The 20,830-nt window shown below is 43.3% G+C and overlaps 1 protein-coding gene across 6 annotated transcripts in view; it reads left to right on the forward strand.

Moving 5' to 3' along the window:
- GPR65 (G protein-coupled receptor 65) overlaps positions 1-20,830 on the forward strand; it is a 135,425-nt gene that overhangs the window by 107,657 nt on the left and 6,938 nt on the right. For 3 of the 6 annotated variants that reach the window (XR_014137848.1, XR_014137845.1, XR_014137846.1), the window contains one exon: positions 18,150-19,829. The gene's annotated coding sequence lies outside the window, so the exon portion shown is untranslated. Of the gene's footprint in view, positions 1-571; positions 1,865-18,149; positions 19,830-20,830 lie in introns of those variants that run through there. The other 3 variants (XR_014137847.1, XR_009606505.3, XR_009606497.3) reach the window with 2 other exon arrangements.

Consider the following 20,830-nt stretch of genomic DNA (forward strand, 5'->3'; position numbering starts at 1 on the left):
TGAACAAAAAGTGCTTCTCTGCTTCTCTCCCTTCCTGAGGCATTTCTCTCATGCCTGATGCTCCCACACAGGCAATAGCTCCTCATTCCTTTTTGGATCTTTCTTTTTTTTTGTCTTTCTCAGCATCAGTGCTTCTCATCAAAGAAGGAGATTCATAAGGAATATTTATTCCAGTGTGCTTTTGTACAAGAATTCTTCTACAGCTCTCTCTCTCTTACACATATTTTCCCCCTCAGGTCAATTCAATTTCTTATGAAGTTTTTTAGGTCTTCTTATTTATTTTCACTCTATTTTATCATCCTTCCTCATTCATCTTTGAGTCCCATAGAGTATTTAGCATAATTCCTTGCTCAGAGTAGAAACCTAATGAATATTTGTTTGCAACCGCACTGCACTGAATTGTAAGCTCTTAAAAATCAATGCCAAGGGATGTTATTTTGAGATGTCACTGAATGCCTCCTCTTTGCTGATAGAAAACAAGGTGACACTGTAACCATACTATTTAAGGCATGATTATATTTTCATGCTTCCTTGCAAAGGAGTGGTTAATTGTACTGATTGGTTGTTTCAGAATTGTGTGGGATAGTCTCCGAAGCACCTAATCAAAAGAGCTGAAATTCTGCCTCTGTATGGACTTATGATTCCTGGTGGTTAAGGACCACCCAAAAGAAAAATTTCTGAAGTTCTCCAAACGTAAACCTCTGCATATGTCCCTACTTATCACTACTCTGATTGAAGTGACATCAAGGCATACTGTATACCTCAGCCATGGGCTAGTGGGAACAGAAAAGAAGCAAGCACTGTGAAATGAAAGGAACTGATTGTGTTGTAGGAATCAAGAGACCTCTAACAAGAGAAGAGAAGCCAGAGCCAGCAGCTAAGACACAGCCCCTAGAGGAACATAATGAACACAGGGAAGATTTCAACCAGCATTAAATCCTGCTGGGAAGAAGCTCCCAGGAAGTATGACAATTGACATTCAGAAAGCCAGCAGGACAGTGAATCCAGGTGGTCTCCTGTTTGAAGGGGACTGCCCCAGTGAGTGTCTGAGGACATGCCAATTGTTGTCTACCCTCCCAGAAGAATTAAAATATCTGAGAAAATTATTAGCTGGCCAAGCAAGCCTCAGGGTCAGGGCAAGATTTTGATCCCAGCAAGGAGATGTGGGGAGCTAATCATGAGTCCAGGATGGTGTCTGTCTTCGGTGACCTTTGCCCTGGTTTGTTGGCCATTTGAGATATCCCTATTCACAAGACCTCACTAAAGGCCATGTGTTTTGACTTCCCTCTCATTCTTGGTTGTCTAAAACAAGAGTAACAGCCCTAACTCCCTGCCTTTAAAAGTAAAGGAGATGTATTAATTTGGGCCAAACAAGAGACATTTGCTGTAGGAATTTTCATCATCGGATAAAGTCAAATATAGGGATGAGTTGGCCAATCCTGTCTCTTAGAACCAAGGTTGAGTTTTCTGAAGAACAAGAAAAAAAACAACTGAATCCTCAATCAAGAAATTCCAATTACAAAAAAATGGAAGTTTCATCTTATGGTTCCTACAAAACCAGGGACTTCTCATCAAGATGCCCAATGACCTTCATCCACTGTCTTTACTGGGCACACATTGCTATGGTTCTTCCAAATGCTAAGTTTTTCTGTTTTGGGGATTCAGGAGAATATTTCCCATGCTTTTCCCATACCATCAAAAAAAAGTTTAACTCAATCTAAGAGCAATTTAAAATATTGTGTTAGTAATGAGAAATCTGACTAGCTCTAGAAGAAAAAATATAAAATCAACATAAGCCCGATTTTAGGGGTCGAATTTGAAATTAATGCAAACAAACAAACCAAAAAAAAAAAAAAAAAAAAAAAAAAAAAAACCAACCCTTTTAAACTAGAAGTTGGGTATTAGAAGCTGGCTTCTTTCAAAAAAAAAAAAAAAAAAAGACAACTTAAGCTCTAACGTCTTCTGTGTAATAGCGCCCTCTGGCTTTAGATTACTTAACAACGTATTTGGCTTTGAGCCTCAGGTTTTGTTGAAAGTCCATGACTGTGCTGGAAAGACAACCCAGGATTCCTCACATCTGAAACCCTGCTCATCTGTTTCTCCTGCATCTGCCTTCGCAAAGAGGAAGTATGACTCAAGCAATGCTTCGTCTTCTGTGTAAGAAAGGACTGTCAAAGAACAGTGCCAATAAGTCCTTGGGGATCTTAGCAATGCCTTACTATTCTTTGGAAAGTACTCTCTTGAGACTTTAACATGGAGCTGCCAGCATACACCAAGGAAAATGGTCTTCAGGTTGAGATATGGCCAACTAGAACAAATTGTGGGAAAGGAAGAGACCCATCCGAGACCATTAGCATAAATGATTATTGATCTGTCATTCATGAAGGAAGCTGTTGAGGCTTCCTTATTTCTTGTTTGTCTGTGCTTAATTTTAAGACTCCTAAAGTGACCTCTAAAAAGAAAGAAAATATTCTTGGTCAAATGAAACAAAACCTTGCTTGTTTTCGAGTCTTAATATGAATACAGATAATCAAAGAGTTTCTGGATTCTTCTTGGGGGTTTTAAATGGAAAGGGTCAAAAAAGTTCCCAAAGGCATCATTGGCTTTGGTTGTCCATAAGAGCTCAATCTGATCTTTTTGACCCTTCAATCTGAGTCTTCCCATAGAGAAATCAGGCTCAGCAAGAATTAGATTATTCATCCCAATGGAGAGTAAGGAAACCATGTAGGTCCATGGAGAAGGGCTAAAAACTATCTTGCAAAAAACTGCAGCCAGAGCCCAAAGAGTCTTCTCTTCGCTTTGGAGAGGACAGGATGGTCTGGTATCAGTCTTTCCATGATACTCATTCCCTGGAAAGCATTATGTTTTTGTTTCCCTCAGGTGAATTCTTGCCTATCCTTAAATATCCAGTGTGGAGATGAACTACCACTATCTTGATAGATCTTTAGAATGAAGCCAATGTAGCTAAGGACAGTAAGTAAGCTTCATTGGTATATCTGAAATGCAGATTTTTTTTTTTAAATCAGGCTTGTATATGGTTTGACTGGGTATGATATAATCAGGAAATGGTTTTGTTTTTTCCCACCAATGTTTGGGGCAGATTCATCATTTTCCAGTCAATTGCAACCATTAAAAAATAGCCCTGTCTTCAGAAATTAATAAACGCAATCCAGACCATTCTAAATCAAAACTGTAACCTTGCGTCCAATTAAAACTTTCTTCACCAAGCTTGGGCTTGATTTCAGGTTTGGGAATCAGCATCTTGGGAGGGAGTCATTATCTGGCTCTCTCTCTTTGCAGTACCTCCTATTCCACCTCACTCTGCCCAGTGCCTGCTTCTGGGTTCTCCAAGCACAAGAGGAATGAAAGGCAAAAGATCAAAGGAATTTTTACTTAATTGGTGCTGTTTTCAGTGCTCTCTCTTGGCTCTTGAAGTGCCTCCATCATATAAATACTGGCTCTATTTTATGCGTAGCAGTTATGGGCATGTTGGAGACTACCTGGGGGACTAGCTGTGACACCATCCCCTAACCCAAACAATTCTTCCCCAGGCTGAAGCCCCATGACCCCATCAGGTCCTGCCTTGGCAGTATGCTTCTGAGGTCCCCTTACCCTCACAGATAGCCTTCTTAGACAGCATCCTTTCAAGACAACTTGAGCCTTGATCCTTTTACACATTTACCTGATGCCTTGGGGATACATTCTTGTCCCTCAGAACTGCAAGTACAGCCTGCTCAGCCCCTGAACTTGCCGTTCTCGCCCTCCTACTTTGAGTTTCCCCAGCCAACCGCTCATCTTTAGACTTCTTCAGGGGACACCTGTCAACCTTTCTAGAGAACTCTGTTCTTCTATAGGAAAGCTAATGAGTTTCTGAACCCCAGCTGGCATTCAGCCAGGGAATGTTGACATGGTCACCCCTTCTAGCAGACAACACCAAAGTCTGTGAGAAGTTCTGGTAGTTTTATTGGGCTCTCTTCTTTTGGCTAATGAATGAAAACAACATTCTCTCTTCTCCTCTCCTCTCCTTTCCTTTCCTCTCCTCTCCTCTCCTCTCTTTTCCTCTCCTATAGTCCCTTCTCTGAGGAGAAGACCCATAGCAGCTTTACTCCTGCAAACTCCCTTCAAAATAGTTCACCCAATAAATACCAACCTTCCAATTTATAAGAAAGAATTTGGGTGATAGGTACATGTGTCCAAAAAACATGTCTGGTTTCTCTTTGGTACGTTCTGGATAAATGCAGAATTATTTATTTCACCCATTGCCCCCAACTTTAAGGCTTTACCTGAAATCCCAGTACAGAGAGAAAAAAAAAAACAACTCTCTTTTCATAGGCCATTCACACAGATTCTGCCTTTTGGTGCATGAAGTATACCTCTACCAGGATAAAAAAAAAAAAAAAAAAGTCACAAGATGAGGTGACAGGGCGAGGTGTTTGCTTCAAACAGTCACACACACACCCACACACACACCCCTTGCCATCTCTACTGCACTTCTCTTTGCCTAATGCCAAGGAGTCCTTAGCACTGACCCTCTGCTCAGAGTTCCGTATCTAGCCCCAGCCCTATGTACTTTGACCCTTCTACAGGAGGTTGACTATCTTTTTCCCAAAGGAACACCAACCAAATTTTCAAGGGGCTTTCGGGCAACTGAATGAGTCTTCAAGCCTTTACTTCCATAAAGCACTGAAGCATCATATTAATGAAAACTGGTGACATACATGCAAAAAATTGAAAGTCCTTAACCAGCAGCATTTGCTAGCTCATTAAGCATGATATTTTGCCATTAACCCCAAAGAACATCATCAGAAGTAGTCAACCTAAGACATACCAAAAGATAAGAGATAAAATAGAACTTAGTGAATAGCACCTACTTTCATTTAACGCCCTTGTGATCTACTGAGAGGAAAACATTCACTACCCCTTGTGTTGGTGTGCCATCAAGGAATGAAATCTAACTAAATATCACTCCCCAAAAGAGAAGTAGACGGTTAATCTGCTCCAGGAAAAAGCCACACAGAGCATCCTAAAGCCAAACACAGATTGTTTCCAGAAACTCTGTTACATTGCCCACGGGTAACATAGAGAATCTGATAGGAAAAACACAAATATGCACATGCTTGAATTTTTTCACACATCAAAACTATTGAAAGTACAATGACAGTGGTATACCATAACCACAGTGTAAGGCAAATCTGACCTTCTCTCCAAGTTCCCAGCACGGACAAAACAAGGGCACATATGAATTACAAAATGTGGTCCATTCTGAACTCTCAGACAAGTACTGGGGGCCATGAGAAGGCTGTGGTGAGCAGGAGGTTGGAGGGGAGCGGGGCCTCATCTGGGCATGCCTCTACGTGAGACACATTCCAGACTGGGCCAGCTCCCTGGGATTGGTGCCAGAAAGGATGAGAAGCGACTGAGATGGCAGGACACTTGGGCTGTGCCCGCCATCACCCAGAGCCTCCAGGGAGGCCAGCTTTACTCTGTCTGACCACTGGATGCACACCCCAGCTCTGTTCATCAGCTCACCCAGGGACTCCCCTGGCCTCACTGTCCCCATGAGCTCCAGGATCTTGACCCCAAATACCTTTCCAGGCCACTCTTGTTCCCTGTGTTCCATGTGTCAATGTATTTTATACATATGGACTTTGTAAGAAAGGCTTGTGAAGGCTTAAATTTATGGTACCCAATTTGGGTAGTCCAGTCAATTCCCCCTCACCATCCTATCCTCCTCCTCCTCCTCCTCGAGTGCTGCCAGAACTGGGACCGTTCCCATCTGAGAGTGTCACCTCTGACCCATCCACATCCTTTAAAATGCTATTCCTTTCCCAGATCATTTCTAAGCTAAGTGGAGCTGATGTTCAAAATATTTAACAACTGGTATATGGTACGGGCACCAACCAATCAGAACGGATTCCAACGGTAAACAGTCAGCACAGGGGGGCTGATGGCTTTTCTTCTGTTGTTAGCCTTGGTGTTCTTCAAGAGCCCGGCAACTGTCTACAATTAGAGCTAGCTAGACCCATCACCTCATTTAGAGCGGTAACAGCCTTGTCTCTGGGGAAACCAGAAGAGTCATGCCTGTATTTTTTGTTTTCTGGCTTTGAGGGTTGTCAGATCTTTTTTTTTTTTTTTCTGATATTTAGGTAACATCTCCCCACAAATAAATTTCTCTGTACCTAAAAATTTCAACAAGTGGTATTTTTCTGAAACAACCTCCCTTCCAAAGGACAAGCCCTTTCATGAACTGCTGGGAAGTTCTAAGGAGACCCATTACTCTGAACTAGGACTTCCTCTACATTCAGGGAATGAGGAAGAGCTACATTAGTCCTCATAGAGTCCTTCACTGCCCCAATGAGACTGTGCCAGCTGTTTTAGTCCTCTCCAAATAAGACAGACTGACTGGCCTCCGAAAGAGAAACCATATTAAATAAAGATTGCCAAATATAAATTCTATTTTAGCAGGCAAAGTAAGAAGTCATGATTAAGACACCAGCCATTTCCTGGAAATAAAAGCCCACCCGGAGGTGTTTGGGAGCCCAAAGTATCATCAACACCAGCTGGCAATTAATCTCCAGGGAAAGCTCTTCTTCAAGCGTCTCTGTTACAGGCTAAATATGCCCTAAATATAACTTAAATATAGATGTGCTATCTATTCCTCACATTCCCTGGGGCTGCCAGCATAAGACAGGGATCAACCCAGCAGAACTTGGCATCACAGGGTACCCAATGACAGAGCATACTGACTATATTAGCTCATCAGTAGCCCACATCGGCTGAACTGGTCTGGACTCTGCATATTTAAAAAACGCTAATTTCTCTTCCTTCAAAAAAATTCATGAATTTCTTAAGTGTTTTTTTTTTACTATTGAATTGGCATAGCAAAATATATTTTAAGTCGGAGCATTAATATTAGTTGCAAAACTGCAGTTATAATCCTCCCTGTTTTCACCATAATGTTTTTACCACTTTTGAAAGTTTTGGACTGAAATATATATATATATATATATACATATTTAGTCACGGTAGTCAAATAACCCAAAAGACCAAGGTCTGCCAGTGGAGAGTAATTTATACTTAGAGTACAAGGTAAAATGGCCCTTATCAGAGGTCAAGGGCCTTTCTCAGTTAATTTAGCATTTTGTGGGCATCTCTGCCATGTGAGGCCAATATGGTCTGAAAGGAAAGCTTTTGGGTCAATTAAAAAATAAGAGTGAAAGAACAATCACATGACAGGAAGATTGGGCATGGTTTTGATTTCTTTAAAAATGCCCAAGTGCATAACCTGAGGCCAGTAAGGAAATGACCACACGGGACAAGAAACAAGAATGAAGCCAACCACCTCTGGAGTCTCAGAACATAGAGAGAAATGCCATTTCATATGGCATTTTGTTTGAATCAGTGGATCAAATGTTTTCAGACTTTATGAACCTGACACTGCTCCCAACAAGCTGTCCATACCTCTATGCTCAGAAAACATACCCACAGTTAAAAAAAAAAAAAAAATGCTCTGGCCCTGAGTTTCAAATCTCACCCTAAAGGTAGTTACTATTCTTAAAACTCTTTTCCCCAGAAGTTACTCGTGTAGGCCATGTATACAATATTGTGCTCTGAATATTGACATCTTCTTCTGGAAGAGATTTAACTTTGGCTTTGAGACATACCATGGGTAAAGCTATAACCAGGAGCACAGTGTGGATCAGAGATAGGCTAGAGCAAGCTGGGGTCCAGGGCCACATGCCCCTGAGAAGGGTGGGCATATAGAGGCAAATCAAAGAGCATTTAGAACTGGAAACTGGGATTCAAAGGCTTAGTTCTCTTAAGTCAAGGCTCTGGATCCAGATCTCAGACCACTGCCAGACTGTCACATGCATAAGGTACAGGCAGAAAAGGATTCCCTGAATGAGGTGCGTCTACAGGAATCTAGGTAAAAAAGCACACAATTGTGGATCCAAAGATAGCCTCCTGACGTCCATTGTCTCCAGGAGGGATCCTGAGCAGAGACGTGCAGCAAGAGTCAGGGACATCCTGGTGTCAGATGCACAGAGGATTTCCAAGTTTGACTGGGTAAACCCTGACAAGTCTTCCTTTTGTTACTGCTCAACTTTGTTGTCCATCTTTGCAACAACACTAAGCATGCATTTGTGCATGACTGTTTATAGATGGCCTAATTCTTCACCAGAAAAGCTCACAGTTTCCCAGAACATTAGCATAAATAACCTCTCAGTTCATCTGGACCCCTTCCCCAGTTGTCCATTTTCCCTGACACAGCCGGGTCTATCCAAGGCCAGTACCTCACCCTAGTCTAGCTCCAAACCAAGGCTGGCCTGAGGAAAGAAATGGTTGAGTTGCTTCAGTCCTCCCCTCTTGCCCCTTCTGACTCCACCACCCATCTGGTAGGGCTTAGCTTTGAATTTCTTGCCTGTAGACTGACAGGGGATCGGGGCCTATCCATGATGTTAAACATACAGCCTTACACCTGGGATCCCCTTGGCTGTCATCTTGACCTCTAAACCCCAGGACTGATCCCTGAGCTCCCACACATCCCCTCAGGGAAGCCCACTGCATCTTATGTGTCCATTGCAATAACAGGGAAATCAGGGTTCTTGCGGCCACGGGTTCACAAACCCAGATCTCTGTGTGCCCCACATCATAAAATTGGGTTTCTTCCCTGTACCCTGTGTTCTGAGGTCCCGTTCTGATTCTCCAGTCTCATTCTCCAGATTTGCTGTTCTTATTTTCCAATCCCCCAACTGGCACAAGCCAGGGACCTAACCACTGCCAAGTCAGGGCAGTACAGCCCAGTAGCAGGTGCCCTCTGCCGGAAAGTGGATCTCCACTCCACTCCCCCAGCACTCTGTTGGGCCAGATCCAGATATAGAAACCCTCTCTTTGGGACACCTGTCCTGATTCTCCCCACCCCAGCAAGGTGAGGAGCTTTGCCCCAACATTACACAGCTTCCACGTAGTTTGTCTCTAGGATGGTGTTTTTGTATTCCATTGTCATTCTGCTTCAACTTGAGTGTCATGTCTAGTAGACCTCCTTATAGGATGGGATAAAATTTTAACCATTTTTATGTAGCCTTAGTGTAAATCTAGTGCCTAGCACAGAGAAGGAACAAAATACATGTCAATTGAAAGAACTTTGGATGGATGAATGAGAAAAATGAATGAGCTTTCTTAATAATAATAGCCAGTCTGTCTGGACCCTGAATTTCTACCTTCATGATGAGAATTTGCTGGGCCTCCCAGAAAAGCTCTGCCCACCTAACTGAAGCTCAAGTTATGGGAATCTGTTTCTGGGCTTAGTGCCCCAGAATCTACCCCGCCCTCCTGGTGATGTTGGTGATTAAGATGTCCAGCACAACCTCAGCCCTTCTGATCACTCCCTGCACTGATCATGTCTCCCAGAAAGCCAGTTGTCTGGTGGTGCTAACTAATTCTGACATGTAACACAGCACCCTTTTAAGTAGTGGTATAAATGGGTACCATTTTTGGAATGGCATTGACACGTGTCTCCTTAAATAATATTCCAATAGTAATGACTCTTGTTTCACAAACAACCAAAATTCACAGGCTGTGGAAGGGAAGAGAGGAAGATCAAGGAGGGGCATTTTATAATTTACCCCAATAGCAAGTGCCAAAAACCTCTTAAAATTTTTAATCATTGAACACCAACAACATGTAGGGAACTTGCATTTAACTGTCAGTGTAGACAGGCTTTGGAGTATTGTGTGTAGTTTGTCCCAGCACCTCATGAGAGTAAACAGATAAATAATCAGGGAACTGAGATCAGAAGAACCCATTTCACTGGGAGGAGATTTGGAAGGGCACTAGAGCCAGAGCAGTCTAACCCACAATGTTAGACTTTCCAAAACAGTCCTGATTTCAAATATTCAGTCCTGTTGTACAACCAAATAATATTTCAACACTTTCTCATCTAATCTGCATCTCCTGGATCATCTCTTACACACAGGAGTCCCTATGTCTTGATTTGAGGGTTAAGGAGAAAATGGTACCCACTGATAGTTCCCAGTAGAGATATCCTCTAACTTTGGGCCTTTTATAGCTATAGCTGCACTCTCCACGTAAAGTCCTAGATAGTTCACTAGATAGTTCCTTGTTTCTCAGGAAAGGAAACTATGTACATGGTTCAATGAAATGACAATGAACAAATAGCATACGTGCGTGATATTTGAGAGAGGGGTGGAATCTCTTAACTTAGCCTTGGATTTGATTTTCAGCCATTTGTTCTGCAGGAGGAGTTAGATGGACAAAAATTATGTCTCCTCCCCAAGGCCCTGTTTGTCAATCCCGCATCACAAAAGGACAATTAGGGGTTGCTGTTGATGTTGGCCCTTCCTGGTCAATACAGGGTAGTTTTCAGGCAGGAGTTATCACTGTCTCTAAGAACTGGACATCTTACTAAACTAAACCAAATCCTGTTTGGGTGGCAAATTAAACAGCCAGTTGCCCTGGGGGGAATGGGAAGAAAGGTAGGAGGACCTGACTTTTGAGTGGTAGGTTATGAAATAGTAGGAAAAGCAATGCTACTGCAGAGGAAGGCTGGCCATAGATGCAGAAGTGGACAAGGCCACAAAGAAGAAAAACAAAGCCAAAACTCCACAGCCCCTCACTTTACTCTCCTCTGTATAGGTAGAGTGACCACTGCTGAGGCCGTGCCGGCAAGGTGCACACACACTATGTCAAAAGACATTTCAGCTCCAGCCATGGGGTGTAGTGAGTGATGCAAGAGGCAGTATCCAGGCTGTGCAATCTGAGGCCTGAGGAAGGAGGGAGACCTCTTGCAGAAAGGGTCATAAAGACTGCTGTGTTGGAAAGTCCATTTTCCTATTTGTCAAGGACTCGCCCAAGGTCATGTTGAACTGCAGTCTTGAGTCACCAGTTCCATGAAATTTCCCAAGTGGCCTATTCAATAAGCGGCACACTCACCACCAAGCCACTGGCCTCTCTGGGGGCAAAGGTAATAAATCCAACAGAAAACCTAACACAGGATTTGCAGGCTCCTCAGACATGGGCAGAGCTGGGAGCTGGGTGCACACTCCTCCAGCCCCTATACACTTCTTCCTCTCACTCACCCGCTCTCAATGCCAAGGGAAGAAAACAATTTCTATCTAAAAAAAACAACCAGAAGTTTCTACCGCTTCTGCTTTCTGGGAAGTAGCGTGATCCATCTCCCCATAGACAGTTTTTCTGTTGAGATATCAGTTTGATGGGCCCTTGGGATGTGAGACGTGAGCTGGTCTGGATGGGTGAGGATTAAGCCAAACAAAGCTAAATTACTTTGCTCAATAAAGCAACCAGAATCTTGGAGCTGTCTGCAGATGCCGCAGTGAAGGGCCTGGGATCTTGGAAGAAATGGGGAGGTAGTAATAAGGTTAGTTAGCAGCAATGGTGGGGGAGACCTAGGGAGAGAGGAGACCTATAGAAACAGCCCCGCAGCCAGGGATGGCTAATGAATCATGTCGCATACTAGTCCATGCGGTGCTAAAATCTCTCCCACTAACCCCAAGCCTTCAGGTACACAGAAAAGTAGCACTGTTTCATTCTGGGGTGACCGGGGCAAAAAAAAAAAAAAGAGAAGAAAAAAAACAGTTAAAAGATACTAAGGAAAGTGAAAGAAAGAATGTGGCCAGATCAGGAAAAATGGAGAAAGGAAAGAGCTAGAGAAACTCCAGGCTTACGGAAAATCCTTAGATGGGCTTGGGAAGGCACTAGACCCTGGAATGGGGGTGATGTGGTCACCAGAGGAGAGAGTCCTTGACCTGGGAAGCAGGATGACCCAGGGCCTGAGTTACAAAGAAGCAGACTCAGGGTCGGCTCTCTCCCCACCTGTCTCACCGGGACCTTCTCTCACCACATCACCTCTTCTGCCTCAGGGCAGCCAGTTATGCTCAAGCTTAGCCAGAGGGCTGCTCTGGTCACCCCATTTCTCCCAACCCAAGTTCGCTTCCCTGGTGGGCACTAGCACTTGGCCTCCTTCCTTTCCTCACATCCTCCTTCTCTGGGGCACGTCCATCAGGATCCTGAGCTGGACTTTCCAGTCTCGTGGGAGAATATACCCTCTTTCCCCTTCCTCCATCATTCCACAATGCCCCATAACCAATCAGAACCGGAGCAGAAAACCCGGAGGGCTCATCTCCACAGCTTTCCTGTTCTCTGGAATTTGATCATGAAGACATTGACACGAACATTGTATCTTCCCCCAGACTTAGTAAATGGTGAAAACACAAAAGAAGGTCAATCATAAAATGTCTAATGACAACTTTCTTTTAAAGTTTGTGGGGAAACGTTACAGAAACTATCATCTGTTTTAGTCATTCTAAAGCTCCATCCCAAATATTTGGCAGTGAGGCTGCTAGTGACTGCAGAGGACCAACTGAGACTGAAAGTCACCAATCCAAAGCCCTTTTTATTACTTTTTCACAGGAAATATATACTACTTTTATTTCTGAAGTCTTGATACATTTTTTCACTAGCCTACGTAGCTGCTATATTCTGAATTAGTCCCCTAAGGTTGTCGTTATTTCTAAATATTCTGATCCACTTCTGCAGAGGAGATCCCACGGGATTCAGGGCAGAAAATATGGTAATAAGTGTCAGAAAAAACTGAAAGCCAATGTTGCTATGCGTAAAATCTGATTTTTGTCTCCAGAATGTCCATTTGCTTCTCTCAACCCCACAGCACCGCATACTATTTTTACTTCCTTAGTCAGGACACAGAAGCAATATGAGAGTGTGCAAAAACCACAAACTTTCTGGGGCCAGAAAGACTGGGACTTTGCCACTTACTAGCCGTGTCTACCTAGGACAAGCCCATAGATTTTTCTCTGGACATCGGTTTGTGCGTCTGTAAAATGGAAATAAGTTTTCTACCTGGCCAAGTTCTTACAAGAGTTCAATTATATAATTCATGTCAAAGAGCACAGCTGAGTGTGAAGCTGAGAGTGGGTCCTCAGTGAAAGTGACTGCCCACCACCTTTCTCCTTCCTTTCAGCTGTCCAGACTGCTTCCCTTTATCCTTTGACATGAGCATCATTTCTTAATTTGGGGGAGAGAGTGGGTAGGAATCAGCTTTGCTTTTCTCTTTTTGTGTCCACAATGTCACATTCACCTCCACCCTTGGATACCAGTGTAAGCAGATGACTCCAGACCTCCTTATCTTCTAGCAAATGGGAAGGTGTGGGTGTCAACATCCAGCAATACGTCCTATAACACTTGGGACCCCATGAGTTCTGATGTCAGTGGAGTTTCCTGGCTTCGAGCCACCGTGAGGCTTTGTCTGTCTCAGCTGAGCTGGATCAGTATCTCCTCCTGGAAGGAGAGTGAGTTCACCAAAATACCAAATCCTTTCTTTAATCATCTGGCAGTAAGCCTTCTGGCGGGCCAAGGGGGAACACAGCTTTAGACCTTTGTGCCACCTTGAGAAATTTAAGAGGTCGTGAAAACTGGGAGAGTGAAACTGTGTAAGTCAACCAATCACACAATGGAGGAATCCTGGACTGGGTTTGTCTTAGGTGAACATGTCACAAATTAACATCAGAAAGGAAATGCTCTGTGCAGGGAGCGCAAGTAAGTCAAGTCTGCAAGTATTAATTGAACACTGGCTTTTTCTTGGGCCCAGGTGGGTATGAAAATGAAACAAGTGTCCGTCCTTGTGGAGTTCCTATCTTTCCTAAGGCGGAAGCCCGGGAACCCAAGGGACAGCGGGAAGCTGGGAGGCTGGGGCTCCAGGCAGGGGCAAGGCCTAGGACAGGCTGCCAACTAGGCCCGGGAGCAAAGAGCTGACCCCAAAGATGATGGAGACCCACAGGGGAAAGCAGCAGCCAGAAGCACCACTTGCTGCTTTAGAAGCCGTGTGAAGATCAGGAACTCCGCTACTAGCCGTCAGGTTCACATTTTAGGGGAGTGGAGAACACATGTCCGTAGTTGTTCTCTGTAACACCAATCCCATGACCTTCAGAAAATAAGGGAGAGGCAATTTTTCTGACTCCTTTTAACCAGGAAGAGTTTCTGGAGGGAATAGAAGCGTAGGTGTCCCCCACCTAAAGCTTTGAGTGGAGAGCATTCCAAATAATTTGGGTAAACTGACGTCTGGATGATTCAGATGATGCCCATGTTGTCAAAGTCAGCAGGTTAACCACGGTTAACCATCTGCCTGTACTTTGGTCCATTGTGAGTCCAGAAAACCCCACTTGAACAGCTCTTGCTCCAATGTGTTCAGGCAGTAGGGAAGGAGGTCTGGCCTTGCCCCCACCCCCGGAAGTACCGTTATTAGATGTGACGTTGGGGCGTCTCTGTACATCTCTAAGATCAGAAGAGTACACCAGAGAAATAGGAAGCTCTCTTTTATTCCCAACGTTTATTATCTGTCTGCATTTGCATGGGGGAAAGTACAGCTGGAGAGCGATTCACACTCACAGAAATAGTTATCGGCAAGTACTGTCCATTAAGAAAAGGGGTGAGGAGGAAGCAGTAAGGAGAGGACCCCAAGTGCTCTGCTAGAGGGGAAGGCCGCCAGCAGAGGCCTGGATACAGGAGGTAGGGAGCATCTCAAATGCAGATACTAATTTCTTACACCCACTGAATACCGGTGCTCACAAGAAGGGGAGAGTTTGAGGTTGTCAACACTTGGAAGACAGAAAAGAATTTCCCTCTCCCTAAACCCAAAGGGCCTCTAGTTTTCTTGACTGGGCCTCTGGATTCTTCTCTTCCTCCATTATCTATAGTGATTGTCTATGCTCTCAACATTAATTCCCTCCTCCCTCACTCCCTTAGAGTATAGAGGCCCTAGCCATCCATCCATATAGGACAATCCATTCATCTTGTCAAGAGCTATTCCCCATCCTACCCATAGCAAGCACCACCACAAGACTTGACAGGGTTGCCGGGGCGGGGGGGGGGGGGGGAATGGCCCTATGTTCCCGCTCTTATAAGGGAGCCTCTGCTAGTAAGGTTTCCCAATTAACTGCCCCTATGCCCACCTTTCCCAAAGAAGGCAGAAATTCCTTATGGAAGTGTGTGGTCCTTTATAGGTTTGCGTCTGGCAGGACATATAGGTATGTTCTACATACAGGTTAGGTATGTTAGTCCATTACACTGGGCAGCTACTTTGCATAAGGACTCAGTACCAGGCACTACTGGGAACACTAGGAAATAAATAGCATGGCCCTGTTTATTAGAGTCTTACAGTTTAGCTCTGCAGATTTACACTGGGTTATGAAATACTCATGGGCAAATTTGCCCCTACACAAATTGTTTCCAAAGACACCCACAAAAATTTAAGAGGCATGTAAAATTATATATGGCTTAAGTAACTACAAAGTAGTGTTGAGCATATATTATAGAAAATCAAGGAGAGAGGGGAGGGAAGGAGGGATAGGAGAAGAGGAGACTTTTGCTTCCAGCTCCATGTTTCTGAATCTGGTTTCTTTCTTCATCAGCTCACACTATTGCCATATTTTGTGCCTTATTCCCTTTCTGCCTGCCCACATGCATCCTATTACATTTTCATTGTAATTGGAGACTACAGTTGAAGCGAAGGGTACAAGTCTTTCTGAGGACAAAAGAGAGAAAACACGGAGATTCTAATTCATTTTGTGGCCAGCCATGGCCGACTCAAAAGATGTAGAATCCATTCCCACCTTTATGACTTCATTGTGATTTGTGAGGCTTTTAAGTGGCTTCTGTGAAAAGCAAAAGAAATATATTCTAAAGCTTTTTTTTTTTTTTGTCAACTTATGGGAAATCTGACTTGTACATGGAAAAAGGTTATTGCTCTTCTTGGGGATGTGTCCCTACACATAGGCATATAACCAAGTATGCACAGATAAACACGCAATCAAGCCTCTGAGGAATACCAGCCAAGAGACTCCCACTTGTGGCAGTAAGCTTCATGAGCTGGGAAGTCCAGAAGGCTGCATGACTACACGGAGGACTGAATCTTGAGTAAGGATGGGTGGGATTTACAAGGGGAAGAAAAAAGAAGGAGGGTCCTATTGGAGGAGGAAGCCTGTCAAGGATTTCCCCAGACCCATAGGAGCTAGTCTCCCCGGTATGAATGGACCCATGGATTGCAAGATTACTGTAGGAAAGCATCATGAAATAAGAGTGGACAGGGGTGGGGTCATGATGTGCCGGGCCATGTACTTTGAAGTTCTCCACTGGGAAGTTAGCAACCACATTCGTGTGTCCAGCTGGGGAGATTCATGATACCAGCTCTGCTTCTGGAAGGTTATCTGGCATATCCTAAAAGTCATAAAGTCGCAAACTTTCAGATCACCTATATAAGCCATCGTCCAAAATAAACGCGGGCAACAAGAAGGGCGGCTCATTTTTACAAACCGAGATAGGGAAGAACGAATGCTTTTTCTCCTCAGCTAGTTTGTCTCCCTACTCCGTATCAACTTACATAATTTAGGCTTTGCATATGCATCCATCAGGTACTTCAAGAAGCAGATGGAAAGCAGATGGAGGTTGAGACATCTGAGAATCTTGGTAACAAGAAAACGTCTGGAGCCCCAAATCATTTCCAAAAATGATAGATGGAGTCAAGTGTATGCAACTTTACATGTGTAGTCATAACAAGTTACAAAAACAAGAAACCAAATTGCCATTCAGTCATATGATTTCCCAGGAGAAATGAATTTAGTGAAATGCAATGCTCCTGGGACTAAGAGGCTTTTTTTCTCTTCTTGTTCCTCATTTTAATTAGACCCATACCTATTGTTATCCCCATTTCTTGGAGAAATCTAAACTGCATAGGGTGCAGCCATGAAACATCATAGCAAAGGGTATTTATTAATGTGAGAAAATGTAATGCATTGCTAAATGCAAAGGCAGGCAAAGTATGTTACCATGGTAACATTTTTATTAAAACAATATAGGGGCACCTGGGTGGCTCAGTCAGTTAAGCATCTGACTTTGGCTCAAGTCATAATCTCACAGTTCGTGGGTTCGAGCCCCACGTCAGGCTCTGTGCTGACAGCTCAGAGCCCGCTTCAGATTCTATGTCTCTCTGCCCCTCGCCCACTTGTGCTCTGTCTCTGTCTCTCTCAAAAAAAAAACATTAACAAAAAATTTTTAAAACCAATATAAATATTATATGCGTTATATGTATTTGTAGATAAATCTGGGAGAGGGAGAAGCTAAATATAAACTAAACTATATTATTTTTGCACAGACATGACTGCGGGTGTTTTGTTACTTTTCTTCCCCCTGATGCTACTCAAATTTAATATTGAGCATGTGTTTTTAAACTAATGAAGAACTGTTCTTTCTTGAAATCGTGTAAGTATGTGTGATAAGATAAGACCTGAGGTTTGTAATTTTGATTTGTGGAGATCCTTCAGTCTTTTGCCCTTCTCTTTGTAAGCAATTTGACAATAGAGAGAGATAAAAGAAGTCCCTCATTGATTTAAACCTGTTACCAGTCCCCCATTACTGCCAGTGTGGGCATTTGAGGGAACATGTCTCTGAGAGACAAAGAATCCAGGTATATTTGCACGTAATTCAACTCATCAACCTGGAGTGGAGAGGGGAGTGATGGATGCCCATGAAATGAACATGGATGTTTCAAAAGGATGACAAATGATTGTTCAAAATATTCAATCCAAGGTTTTTGTATGTGTTCACATACCCCCAAACACTTAGTCACTAACAAGGACTATCTGAGTTTATGGCCACCAAAGTGATGTGGGTTTCATTTAAGAGACGGATCACCGTGTCCTCACCTTCTGAATCATAAGCGTCACAATCAGTGCATCTCACCACATTACAGTGCAGTACAGAAGAGAAAGGCTTCTTGCTGAAAGACTGTTCTAGTTCCATCCCAGGTCATCACTTACCCAAGCCTCAGGAGGAGACCACAGACAGATAATGTCCTGCCTATAGCCAGAATGCCACAAAACACACTAATGTTATTTCTCTTAATAGTTTCCCGACACTGCTGTCCAAAATGAATGTGCTAATATGTAATTAATAAGAGTTATCAAAACAGGTTTATCCTTCATATCCTGAAAACCCATTGGTAATTACCATTCTTAGGCTGCATTTGGCATCTATAAATCTTAGGATGGAAGCCAGAGCTGTCATATATTTTTTCTACCTACATGTTTTTCTTTTCTCAGAATGGAGTGACATCCAAGCACTTCACAAGAGATTGGCAGCAAGATGGCAGACTGGGACACCAAGCAGATGGGACAAATTCCCATAATTCCAGTACCTCCAAGAGGGCTTTCTGTTGTCCTTCAACAGATTTCCAATGGTCCCCATTTCTCTCCCTCTCTGAACTAAAAAAAAAACAAAAACAAAAACCAAAGACCAACAGGCTCTGAAGCAGACTAACTCTGGCAGTCATGAATCAGACAGGGTGAAAGAAAAAAAATGCTATCTGGGCCAATGGGTTTCTAACATGCCATCTCAGTCAGCACTTTCTGTGCTTTAACATGTGTATGAATCACCTGAGTATATATATATTCATAAAATGCATATTCTTAGGTCTGGGCTGGGGTTAGGATTGGGGATTTCTAAGGAACTCCTACACAATGTCCCCGACGTGACTGGACCATGGTCTATATTTTGGATAGCAAGAACCTTGACCATTCTGGCCTTGGCATCTTCTGGGTCCTATTGATTGAAAAAACTCACTAAAGTCAAATTTGCCTGATGGTGGTCCAACGTAAGCAAAATTTAACATGGTGGTAAAGAGCTCACCCCTGACCAGGGTATATTATGAAGGAATTCCAGTACTTTCATGCCCTGAATATTCAGCAAAATGTGGAAGGAAAAAGGAAGAGAGCACAAGAGAGACAGGAAGTGACATATAGTAGAGGGCATATCCCAGGTCCTTCCAGAAGCTAAAAGGGCTAAAAAAAAAAAAATTAGATTCCATATTCTCACCATATTGAAACCAAAAGAAAACCAGGTACCAAAACCACTCCAGAAACAGAACCAGAACAAAACTAAAACAGAGCCATTGATTTTTTTCAAACTACTTTCTCTTGGAATCCAAAATGTTGGGAAAAAGAGGAAGGGTTTTCAGGAGGAGAAAAGGAGATTATATTGCCAATGCCTCTGTAGTTGATTAATGCCTGCTGAAGGCATTAGGAAACCAGTAACTAGACTCTCTCTGCATTCAACACTAAAAATGCAATTATAAACCACAGGGCAGATTCATTCAACAGGTCACAGTAACAAGACTCCTTTGTTCCTAATTTCTAGTGTTATATGATTACAGGACATACATGAATTAAGGATGCCTAGGGAGGATACATTTACTTCCTTTCTAATGAAGTATTTGCACCTACTCTTGAACCTATCAAAGATGCCCATTCCTTTGTAATATCTACTTAAATAAAATAGATAAAAGTATACAGGTATGCTCAGATACCCCTACACCATAGCTCATCAAGGTTACAAGAGATCATACCCCACACTCTCAGACCACAGTGGACACTGAGGCCCACATGACTTGTCCTTCCAGTTGAGGGAACATTCTACCATACCAGAAAGGGAAAGTTATTTATGGAAGAATCACAGAAGCTCCATGGTGTCTGGATTTGGATTCCACTTGGCCCAAATTCAGAACTCATTTACAATTCCTCTGCCTTCTCAATTTGCAAGCTTTGAGGAAAGAGCAAACGGCCAAAAGGGGAAATTTTAGCAAAAACATATACTTCCTCTGCAGTGACTGCTTACAGGAAACAGCAGATTCCCTGAAAAAAGTGCAGAACCTGAGAATCCAGCAACGAATCACAGTCCCAGCGACAGGATGGGGGTCAAACCACACAACAACAACTCTATGACAGGTAAGAAGCCAACTTCTGTCACCTACGTGAAAGATTGTGCTTTCCCTTGAAGGATATTCTTTCTGTTGTCCCAGACAACCATAGCCAGAAGCAAAATCTTGGACCTGCCCAGCTGGACAAGAACCTAAGAATTAAGATAAAGGAAAATATCCTCACATATGAAAAGTCTGTAAACTTCCTGTAATTGTCAGGGTGACCTTTTTTAAAAGTTACTCAATGTTATAAAAGGAAGAGAAGAGAGAAAGACAAAGGGACTCATACTCAGAATCCCTAAATGCAAGGGGGAAAGGAAAGTGTTTTGAACGCCCTTGCCCCTCACTACCAAAGATTTCTTGGACAAGTGGATTTCTCCATTAAGGTGCAGACAAGTGTGGTTATGGTACTGGCTTGAACAATAAGCAAGCTTAATAAAGGTATGCTGGAAAAGCCTGAACTCTATCCCTCCAACAGCCAGACCCTCTGTGTGGGCCTTGCCAACCCCTAAAATGTTTGAAATGTTTGAAATGTTAAATCCCAAGTTCTGGCTGCCATCTCCCACTGTCCATCCAACTCTTAATTCTTCCCTGGTCTATACCAGCTCTTCAGTCTCATTGACCCTGTACTCCTCTTCTTCCTTCCCAGCCACACCTCTCTCGGTGGCTTCTCTTCCTATTCTGGAAAGACTCATAGTGAGATTCACAGTGAATCCTTCCCAACCCCTCCTGACATCCTCAATGCCCTAGCCCCTTCTTATCTTCCAGCCCCACCACTGTCCCGTATCCAACTTTGGACCAGTCCAAACATTCTCCCCCTCTTTGCTTCCTACCCCTGTGCTGTTGAGCACTACTTGAGAAAGTCACCATCCAGGATCTGCAGCTTCTCTTGGGATCTGTGTCCCAGGCAACCTTTTCATATCCCACCACAGCTATTCCAAACCCTCATCACTTTTACCAAATCCCCATCACATCCCCAGCTTCCTGCCCTCAGCAGACATTCTGTCTTCCTACTTCAGAGAAGGAAAG

Source organism: Panthera onca, chromosome B3 (assembly GCF_046562875.1).
Source record: "Panthera onca isolate mPanOnc1 chromosome B3, mPanOnc1 haplotype 2, whole genome shotgun sequence".
NCBI lineage: Eukaryota > Metazoa > Chordata > Mammalia > Carnivora > Felidae > Panthera > Panthera onca.